General features: G+C 38.4%; 1 pseudogene; it reads left to right on the top strand.

Moving 5' to 3' along the window:
* The first annotated feature begins 2,986 nt into the window (after nt 1-2,986).
* LOC137937345 (mitochondrial outer membrane import complex protein METAXIN-like) lies at nt 2,987-6,191 on the top strand (annotated as a pseudogene).
* The last annotated feature ends 3,427 nt before the right edge of the window (nt 6,192-9,618 follow it).

Here is a 9,618-nt window from a genome sequence, read left to right as displayed (position 1 = left end):
ACAAAGCATATAAATGTCATCATGTGAAGTCAACACCGCCATCAATTCTAAAAATTTACAAATGAAGAAAGTGGATCGATATGCGCATTGTAGGAGTTGGAGTGTGTGTGCTATGTGGATTAACCATCTCTTTTATAGTGTGGCAGAAGGATTCCTTAGAGTGCAAAGAGCAATATTAATGATAAATTAAAGCAATTTGGAGATGATGACTGATCCTTCACTAGACATGGCCTTTAATAGAATCAACCAAAGGAAAGCTATGTCATTCAGGAAAAAAAAAAGTGAAGCTCAAGAATTTTCTAATTCGTTTTCATGGTTCATAGAATTAGCTACAAAACTGCATCCTAAACAGATATGACTTCAAAGGAGCACTACTATCTAGAACATATAAAAATAGAACTTGAGCAATGATCAATAAAAGTTACATTTTCACCCTTAATGAAGGAGTTAAGACCTAGTAAAAGAAAAACATCAAGTTGTTTTAACAAAAAATTGATTTCAAATGAAAGTTGCAAAATGTAAATGGAGGTTGATAAGAAAGTTATAAATAAATAGTGGAACTCTATAGTAAACAACTCAATCACGAGAGCAAGTAGAACATATTAAGTTGTTAAAAAGCAGATTCTCTCATTGATATTAAAAAAATTATTGTACTTAATAAGTATCACATAAACCATTTCTAAATCTAATCATGGAGAAGAGATTAATGGTACTAAATTAATGAATTAATGATCGACTTCCTTCTAGAATTTTAATATCCATCTAAAAAAAATTCTACTGTAAGAGATAATCGAGAAATTTGCGCCCAAGAAACCAAACTTTGTCCTGGAGAGGCCAGTGACCAATGATAAGCTTGGCAAGCTATTTCTTGTCTTCATGCCATTATGATTATCACATGGGTACATGTGAGCTCCCAGCGTCTGTTGAGCATATGCGATCAACTTTGCGTCCAAGAAACCAAACTTTCACAATCACCCGACCATGAAGGGGAATTTGCCATGAGTGTCTATGGTCGGAACTTGACTCTGATACCACTAATAAGAGTGAAATTGGGACAAGGAGAACAAGGGGAATTGAAAGAAGGAAGAGAAAATATGATAATACATTGTGTCCTTTATTGAATTCTCTTAGGCTCTATATAGCCATACAATGGGAAAACAAAAAACTAAAAGATAATATCATAATAGGCTAATTATAGCATGATAGGCTAAAAATAGCACCACCCACATTGAAACCCATGATCCCACTCAAACTTATTCCATAAGAAAACATTTGGGACCAGTCACTCCCACGTCTACCCAACTCCCCCCTATCTCGGATATCCTTCGATAGCTCGAAGTCATCTTAGATCAATGTGTGATCCACAAGGGTAAATACTGTCCAAAGTCTGAAATATTAGTGAAATGAATAGGTGCACCAGTCGAAGATGTAACCTGGGAGAATGAGTGGCGCTTTACTAAGTCCTATCCTGATTTTATCCTTTTGGACAAGGATCCTTAAGCGGGGAGGAATGATACGAGCCATTTCACAAGCACCAAGGTATGGAGGGGGAGTGGCCAGAAATAGCAAATTGGACTTAGTCCGAATTGTCAATCTTTGTTTGTTGAGTCAAGAATAATTTTAAGTGGGATCGTGGGTCTCATTGTGGGTGGTGCTATTCTTAGCCTATCATGATCCTATCTTCTAGCTTTTTGTTTTCCAATTGTATGACTATATAAAGCCTAAGAGAATTCAATAAAGGACACAATGTATTCTCATAGTTCCTCTTCCTTCTTTCAATTCCCCTTCTTCTCCTTGTCCCAAATTCACTCTTATCAGACTCAGTAACGATAGTGCTTGCGAAACCGAAATGACATGTTGGGCCCATCGAATCTGAACTGGGGACGTCGGTAAAACTAAAAGCCATGAGATCCAAGTCCGAGAAGCTCGTGGGGAATAGTAGTTAATCGACCAAGGAGAGGCTGCCAACCATAACCATTAGATCAAGCTCTGAAAGACCCGTCAAGCCGACTCCAAAACCCACACAAAACGAGCATGACGACAAAGTTGCAGTGAAGAAGTCATTCTTCTCGAAAGGATCCAAGAGAAAGATGATCAAGGACTTCCTATTTTAGAGTGCATCAGAAGGACGAGTTGTCAGTAAGGACAAGCTTATGGCCCATACGGCGGCCATGCAAAGGTTAGAGGGATGAGACTGACATGGCCTACAAATCAGCCATGTTCGATTGTTTAAAAAGTAGGATATATACAATCTTCTCCAAGAAGAGACGAGTCTCTCCTACTTGTGTGAATCTCTAATCGATAGAAAGATAAGGTAGAACTTCTGGGTATCTTCTCTCCCCATGCTTAGAGCCTTTGTCCTTCTCCCTTATCTTTAAAATAGTTGGAACATGGCAGAGCCTCCCCCAACTGCACTTGGTCACCTGGCTGAACAATGAGGTGGAATCCATGACTTTGTTATTGTTATACAATGACAGTCAAGTTAGGGGTTTCCTCCCCTACTACGAAAAGAAAGGGGAAGGGGTTGTCGCATGTGGCACCATTTTTATGGGTCAGATGGTCTGCTCTGATGAGAGGGTGGTAGCTCAGAAGGAAGTTCTCCTATGAAAGATTAGATATTTTTAAAAAAATAAATTATATGATTTTTTAATGTCTATGATGATGTCAGTACCAGTTTAATCAACTATTGCAATGGGTCAAGTATGATAATAGATATACCTAAATTGAAATATAATTTATTGGTTTGGAATACCTATTTAAATAGGTCTAATATACTACAATTAAACAATAATTCGTTCACAAGAATTCATTCTTGCTTAATTTTTGTGTCAAAAATACTAAAAAACTTAAACATAATTAGTGATTTAACCGTAAAACTCTAAAAGTTAATATACTACAATTACACATTAATTTGTTATCCTTGCTTAACTTTTAGATCAATTCTCACTTCAACACTGAAAAGTGGCAAGTGGGCTCAAAATGTTACATGGATGAACTGAAGGGACTCCTCGTCGTAAGACAATCTTGTTGTGCTCTCCCTACTGGGTGTCCTTCTTGCTTATCCGTTTTCCTTTATCTAAGATTTGCAAATTTGTCATTTGATATGGAATTTGATACGGCTACCCCAGATTCAGCTCAGTTGATTCGTATTACCTGCAAGGCGCTCAGTACCTGCTGAATTTTACGTCTTGTTGTTCTATTTTGTTCTACGTTTCTAGCAGTGAGTACAGTGGATTCTTCCTTGAAAAATCTCTGTGGAATTTTACTGGGCTTTGTTTCTTCTGAGTCGTCTTTTTTTTAGAGCAACTTCTGGAAGCAGTTGAATATTTGATTAAGCGATCAGAAAGACGAAGAAATACAAGTTGCTGGCTGTCACCAGCTTCAGATGATTTTTTATTTATTTTTATTAACTAGAAGAAGTTTTCCCAAAATGAAATATCGTAGGATCACCTGCAGACCGAAGGGTTTAAACGAGACTTGAAATGTGACTGAAGTAGTCTCATCTATGACATCTTGGGTTGGCAGCTTGAATTGGATATTGAATAGAGGGAAGCTTTATGGCTGAAACAATCGCATTGGCGCCACACAATGTAAGTCTTTTAATACAAAGAAACTTGGACCCAATTTGATTTTTCAGATACAAAACACTGGGAAAGTCAAGATTGATTGTTTCTTAAAGTGCTACTATGGGGTGAAAATGTACAGACAGAGGTCCAGTCCGCTCACGGGTCTTTGTCAGAGATGGTGGAAAGCAGTCTTGGGCTTTTGCCCCAAAACACTCCGTTCCTATCCCCAACCTATTTGGGATATGTCAGGTTGCTTTAAGTGAATCCTATTCCAATGAACTTTGTCGTTTTTCCAGACTGTTGGTTTCCCTCCTCCCATCTTGTCACTCTTTCTGAACTGAATTAGGATTTTGTACAAGATAGCAGCCCTTCGGATTGCTCTTACTTTTCTTTGACTTTCAAAGCGAAGCTCACAACATGATGCCAAGGATTGTTGTCATGCATAAACACTGTTTTCCTCTACCTCTGTATTACTACAATTGTCGTTTAACATCTTCTAGAAATGAAATTCCTTATGTCGAGAATGGTGATTACGTGGCGTTTAACAATGAGAATAGTGGGGTTATTGAAACTCTAAAAGAAGATGGCTTCCCACAAAAGCAATGGTCAGTTCACGGCTTTCAGATGCAATGTTATATGAACTGTGGGTGGCCTCTGATAGAAATGCAGCAAAGAAAATATACTTCGTTGATCTTCCATGGTCAATTGGGAAGATTCTCTGCTGGAAGCAAACTCGAGCTGTGAAGCAGTTGCTTGGGATAACTAGTGATAATGCTGAAGAAAGAGAAGCAGAGGTTTCTGGCATTTCCTTTTGTTCCTGTTCTTGATGCTTTAGAGAGTTTTATTTTTTTTGTTTTGTTTTATTTACTTATATTTTTTAATGAAAATGTGCCTTGCTTGTTGGTTCTTTTTTCCTGTTGGGGCTTTAAGGCTTAGCAATGTTGCAAGAGGCACCATTATCTGCTCTGAAATAAAAAATAAGCATGGAGAAATAGGTACAAGTTGTTTCTATCGTTTAACCAGATTAAAATTTCTGCATGTACAGGTATATAGGAAAGCATCCCTAGCGTATGAGGCACTTGCCATGAAGTTGAAGGACCAGGTATCCAAGATAACAATCTGACATGCATTTTTGTTTTGTCTTATTCGTTTTTCTTTCCTGATTGGTGGAATTTTGGTTGCTGGAACTAGCAAGGTGGCACACCCATTTGACCAGTTTTTATAGTTTAAACAAGCCTACCAGTTTGGATGCTCTTTTCCTTGGTCATGCCATCATTGTCCTTCAAGGTTTAGCTGTAAGTTGTTCTCCCATTTCCCATTTACTGGCTTTTGGTGAAGCTGAGCTTACAGTCTTGTGCTTCCATGGTTCTAGTTTAGCTTATCAGTTTTGTTTTTGTTACTAGGGTTATTATCATAGTGTATTGAGGTGCCTTAGTATACAATCATTTTTCCAAATGTATCTGCAGCAGGAAACTCTCGGTGTAGCATAACAAGGTGTTTCATGATTAGTTCTGTTCGATCAATCAGTTATAAGCTCCCAAATGGTGAACCTGATCCCAGCTGAGCCGAACCATAACTACCCTATGTTCCTCAGATTTAGCTTGGTATACAATTGGATTAAAGTTTCAAATATCTCTATTCTGACTAGCCCATCCATGCAAGAAGAGTAATTTAATAGTTTAATAAGAAAAGTTTCTGTCAGAACAGGTTAATGCTCTTTGGTTGCGGCAGTATTGAGTCTGGCCTTGTAAAGAAAAGCGTCAGCTAGCTTTGTTCTGGAGAATGATTGTTTTGGCAATGGTGTATCAGGACATTTTCACCTATAAAATTTGTAGTTTTGCTCTGGTTATTTTAAGCACTATTTTTCTCTCTGTTTAAGAGCCAATATGACAGTGCTTCTTACCTTCTGCTCGTAACTAGCAGTCCTGAAATATTTGCTTGTGCAACAATGTTTCAGGAAAACATCACTGTTGCGATGCAAGATCTTAATGCATGAAGCTCTTGTAAAGTACACCAAAATACATAAAAGACAATTCTTGGAAGCTTCATAATCATCATATTCTGTACCAAGTTCTCCTCATGATCTTTCAACCTCATCTACCCCAAGGAGGGAGCCTTTTACACATGGTGAGTTAGATTTGGGTGTTTCTTTTACATTTGGTTATTGTTTTGGGGTAATGGGATAAGTACGCTATTTACCCGTGGGATCTGGAGCTTGGTGTCTTAACTGAATGTTTTTTTCCTGATTATTTCGAGTTGGGTACTCAAGGATGACTGATATAGACAATACCCTCTATTGGTACCAATCTAGAATCTATGAAAATTTTAGAACAACCTCTGGTTGAAGATGCTTTTACGTGCCATTAACTTGATTCAGATGATACTATATTGTTTCTTAAATTTTATCTCCATCGCATTATAATGGTAAAGGATTCGAGCCTTGTAGGTCTAAGGCCCAAGCCAAAACCTAAGAAAAAGAAAAATGAAGAGCAGAAGACTTTCAGAAGAAGAGGCAAATACTTCTTGGCGGCCCAACTGGTAGCAGTCCTCGTCTTCTTGTCACTCAAGGGTCGTACAGGTGGTGCTGAAGTGGAGCTTGAGGATGATGCTGACGATGGGGGTTGAACAACGAAGACTGAAACACGAATGTTGGTGATCTTGTTATTTTCAAAATTTATCATCGCAGGTTCCAAATTCGTCACTTTCAGAGAATGTTGTTAAGATTTCTTTGAGATTTCTTCTCTGAAGGAGAAATCATGTAAATATTCTGTAAATCCGGTGATTGTGTAATCCCGTTAATCACTCATAATTCTTCCATGTATATTATGTAAAACGGCTATTTAAGCCGATGATATGAATGAGAAATCAAGATTGAAAGTGAAGTATTATTTTCAAGTTGGTATCAAAGCGGGAGAATTATCTCCTTCTCCTTCTCATCGTCGAAGAGCAGAGCGAAAGTTCTGTTCCGTAGTCTATCGTAGCCGAAGAATAGAGCGAAAGCTCTATTTTGTAATCTCAGTCGACGGACTCTGTTTCACCGCGAAACAGAGTTTACGCCGACAACCGTAGCCGAGCCACTGCTCGGCCTTCCATCAAAAAACTTCGCCGACTGACGACTCGCCGCGAAAAAGAGTTGTTCGGAAGTTCTGCAGGCCGCCGACGACTGTAGCCGAGCCACTGCTCGGCCTTCCATCAGAAAGCTTCGCCGACCGACGAAGGAAAAAAAAAAGAAGGGGAAAAGCCTCACCGGCGCCACACCAGCGTGCGTCTCGCCAAAGACAATTTGCACTGACGACGGCCTTCCAATCGACGTTGGCTAAGGGGAAGAGACGCACTGTCAAGCGTCTCGATGAAGAAGAGGTACAGTAAATTTTATGTTTGTTCGTTTAAACTTATGTTCGGGTTATTTATTTTCCGAGCGACCCGGTCTCGGACGGAGAAAGATCAGCCCAGCAAAATAACGTGAACCGGACTAGACCAAATCAGTCTACAGGCCGGACCGGACCAATTATTTTTAGAAAGCCAATCGGACCAAACCGAATCAGTCTACGGACTGGACCGGATCGGACCAATATTTTTCTGGTGTCCCCCGCCGATCTTCTTTTCATCATGTCGAAGGAATCAACACCGATTATTCATGTGCAATCCGAAAACTCTGGTTTTACAACCAGTTTTACTCTTACCGAAGTCAACTATGATGTATGGTCCCAGATCATGGAGATGCAAATTGCAGGACGAGAAAAACTCGAATATATTATGAAAAAAACACCATTCCCACAAGAAACGGATGCCTCTTATGCGAAATGGTATGCTGAAAATAAAAAAGTCAAGGGGTGGTTGTTAACCTCTATGTCACCAAATATTATGAAGCGCTATATTCGACTGCGTACCGCACGCGAAATATGGAATGCTCTGGAAAAAGCTTTCTATGATGGGTCAGATGAATCACAATTATTTTCATTGAATTGGAGAGCTTTCTCTACCAACAGACTGGTCGCCCTTTATCAACGTATTATGGTGATCTTGTGAAAAATTTTCAAGAACTTGATCATCATGACAGGACTATAATGAAAGATCCTGATGATGTGATCGCTTATAGAAAATCTATTGAAAGATTGCGTGTTCATATTTTTTTAAACGGATTGGATGCAGAATTTGAACAAGTCTGTGGCGCAATTCTTAGAAAAGACCCGATATTGGATCTTGAAGAAGCTTATGCTTATGTACGTCGTGACTCTGTTCGTAGAACCACTTTAAATAGTGAAGTTGATAATGTTGAGATATCTGCAATGGTAGCACGTCGAGCTAAGCCTAAAATAGGTCGACCAACTGGTCCTAACAGTGATCAAAATCGAACATCAGGATCTCAGAATCGTAGCTATGAGGTTGGAACAACCAAACCAGAGCGCATTTGTACTCACTGTGGTGAGATTGGGCATATAAAGTTATGATGTTATGAACTTATCGGGTATCCAGAATGGTGGGATCCTACAAAAGTGTCTCGCAAACGAAACTCCAAATCAAATAATCATGTTTCCGTTGTAGTAGCAAAACCTTCCACCTCTCACACAACTGAGGATGCATCAGTCTTAATCGCTACATCTAGTTAGGTTTTTAATACTTTTGCTCCTAGTAGAAATAATGAATGGATAATTGATTCTGGTGCTACTTATCATATGACCTTTGATAATCATCATGTTAATAGTATGAAACCATCTGAACAACATATCGTATCTACAACAAATGGTACTTCATCTCACGTTGTTGGAGAAGTTTCTATCACTCTCACTGAAAATCTGAGTCTTGATTCTGTATTAGTTGTTCCAACCCTCAATCATAATCTATTATCAGTTGCTCAAATAACTCGTACTCTGCATTGTATTGTGTTTTTTTGGCCTAACCTTTGTGTTTTTAAGGACATTTGAACTCATAAGACAATTGGGTATGGTACTAGAAGGGGGAAACTCTATTACCTTGATCTGCAGCCAGAAAGTTTTCATCAGTTAGCCCAAGCGTTCTCCATGAGAATAAATCAGCAGATTCTGATATTTGGTTATGGCATAAACGGTTGGGTCATTCATCCTTTGGTTATTTAAAGAAATTGTTTCTTACACTTTTTGAAAAATTATTTATTTCAAATTTTAAGTGTGATGTATGTGAATTGGCTAAAAGCCATCATATTCCATTCCCAATAAGCATGAATAGAAGTCCAACACCTTTTATGATTATTCACTCTGATGTGTGGGGTCCAGCAAATATAGCCTCCCTTAGTGATAAACGGTGGTTTGTTTCTTTTATTGATGATTACACCCGTAGGACTTGGATTTGTTTAATGAAGTCAAAAAGTGAAGTTAGTTCATTGTTCAAACAATATCACAGAATGATAGTCACTCAGTATCATTCTACAATATGAACTCTTCGAAGTGACAATGGTGGAGAATTTGTGAATCAAAGTTTCAAAGAATATCTAGATGATCATGGTATTACTCATCAAACTACTTGTCCATACACCCCTTAGCAAAATGGGGTTACAGAGGGAAAAAATCGCCACCTTCTTGAGGTTATTCGTGCTTCCTTGTTTGAAGCTCATATGCCTGCTAGTTATTGGGGTGAAGCCATTACAATTGCAACTTATCTTATTAATCGAAAACCCTCAAGTGTGTTACAATTTCAGACTCCCTTAAGTGTTCTTCATAAAACATAAGTTCACCTATTGTGCCGAATCTGCCACCTAAAGTTTTTGGGTATGTAACCTTTATTGACCTCCATAAGCCATTGAGAAATAAATTGGAACCCCAAACTCTCAAGTGTGTTTTTGTTGGTTATGTTCAACATCAAAAAGACTATCGTTGTTATCATCCTCCCTATCGCAAATTGTATGTCACTTTTTATGTGCTATTTCACAAAGATAACATGTATTATTCTACTCCCGAATCTTCAATACAGGGGGAGAATATGATTGAATTGAAGATCCTTAATCATCATTTGGACAACTTGGATACTACAAGTGGTGAGTATTCAGATTAAAGTAGTAAACATCAAAATGATACAA

This window comes from Aristolochia californica, unplaced genomic scaffold (genome assembly GCF_029961685.1).
Source record: "Aristolochia californica isolate CCGP_79_NKW_82.1479 unplaced genomic scaffold, dmAriCali1.0.hap1 SCAF_7, whole genome shotgun sequence".
Taxonomy (NCBI): domain Eukaryota; kingdom Viridiplantae; phylum Streptophyta; class Magnoliopsida; order Piperales; family Aristolochiaceae; genus Aristolochia; species Aristolochia californica.
This window is presented reverse-complemented; position numbering and strand designations above follow the sequence as displayed.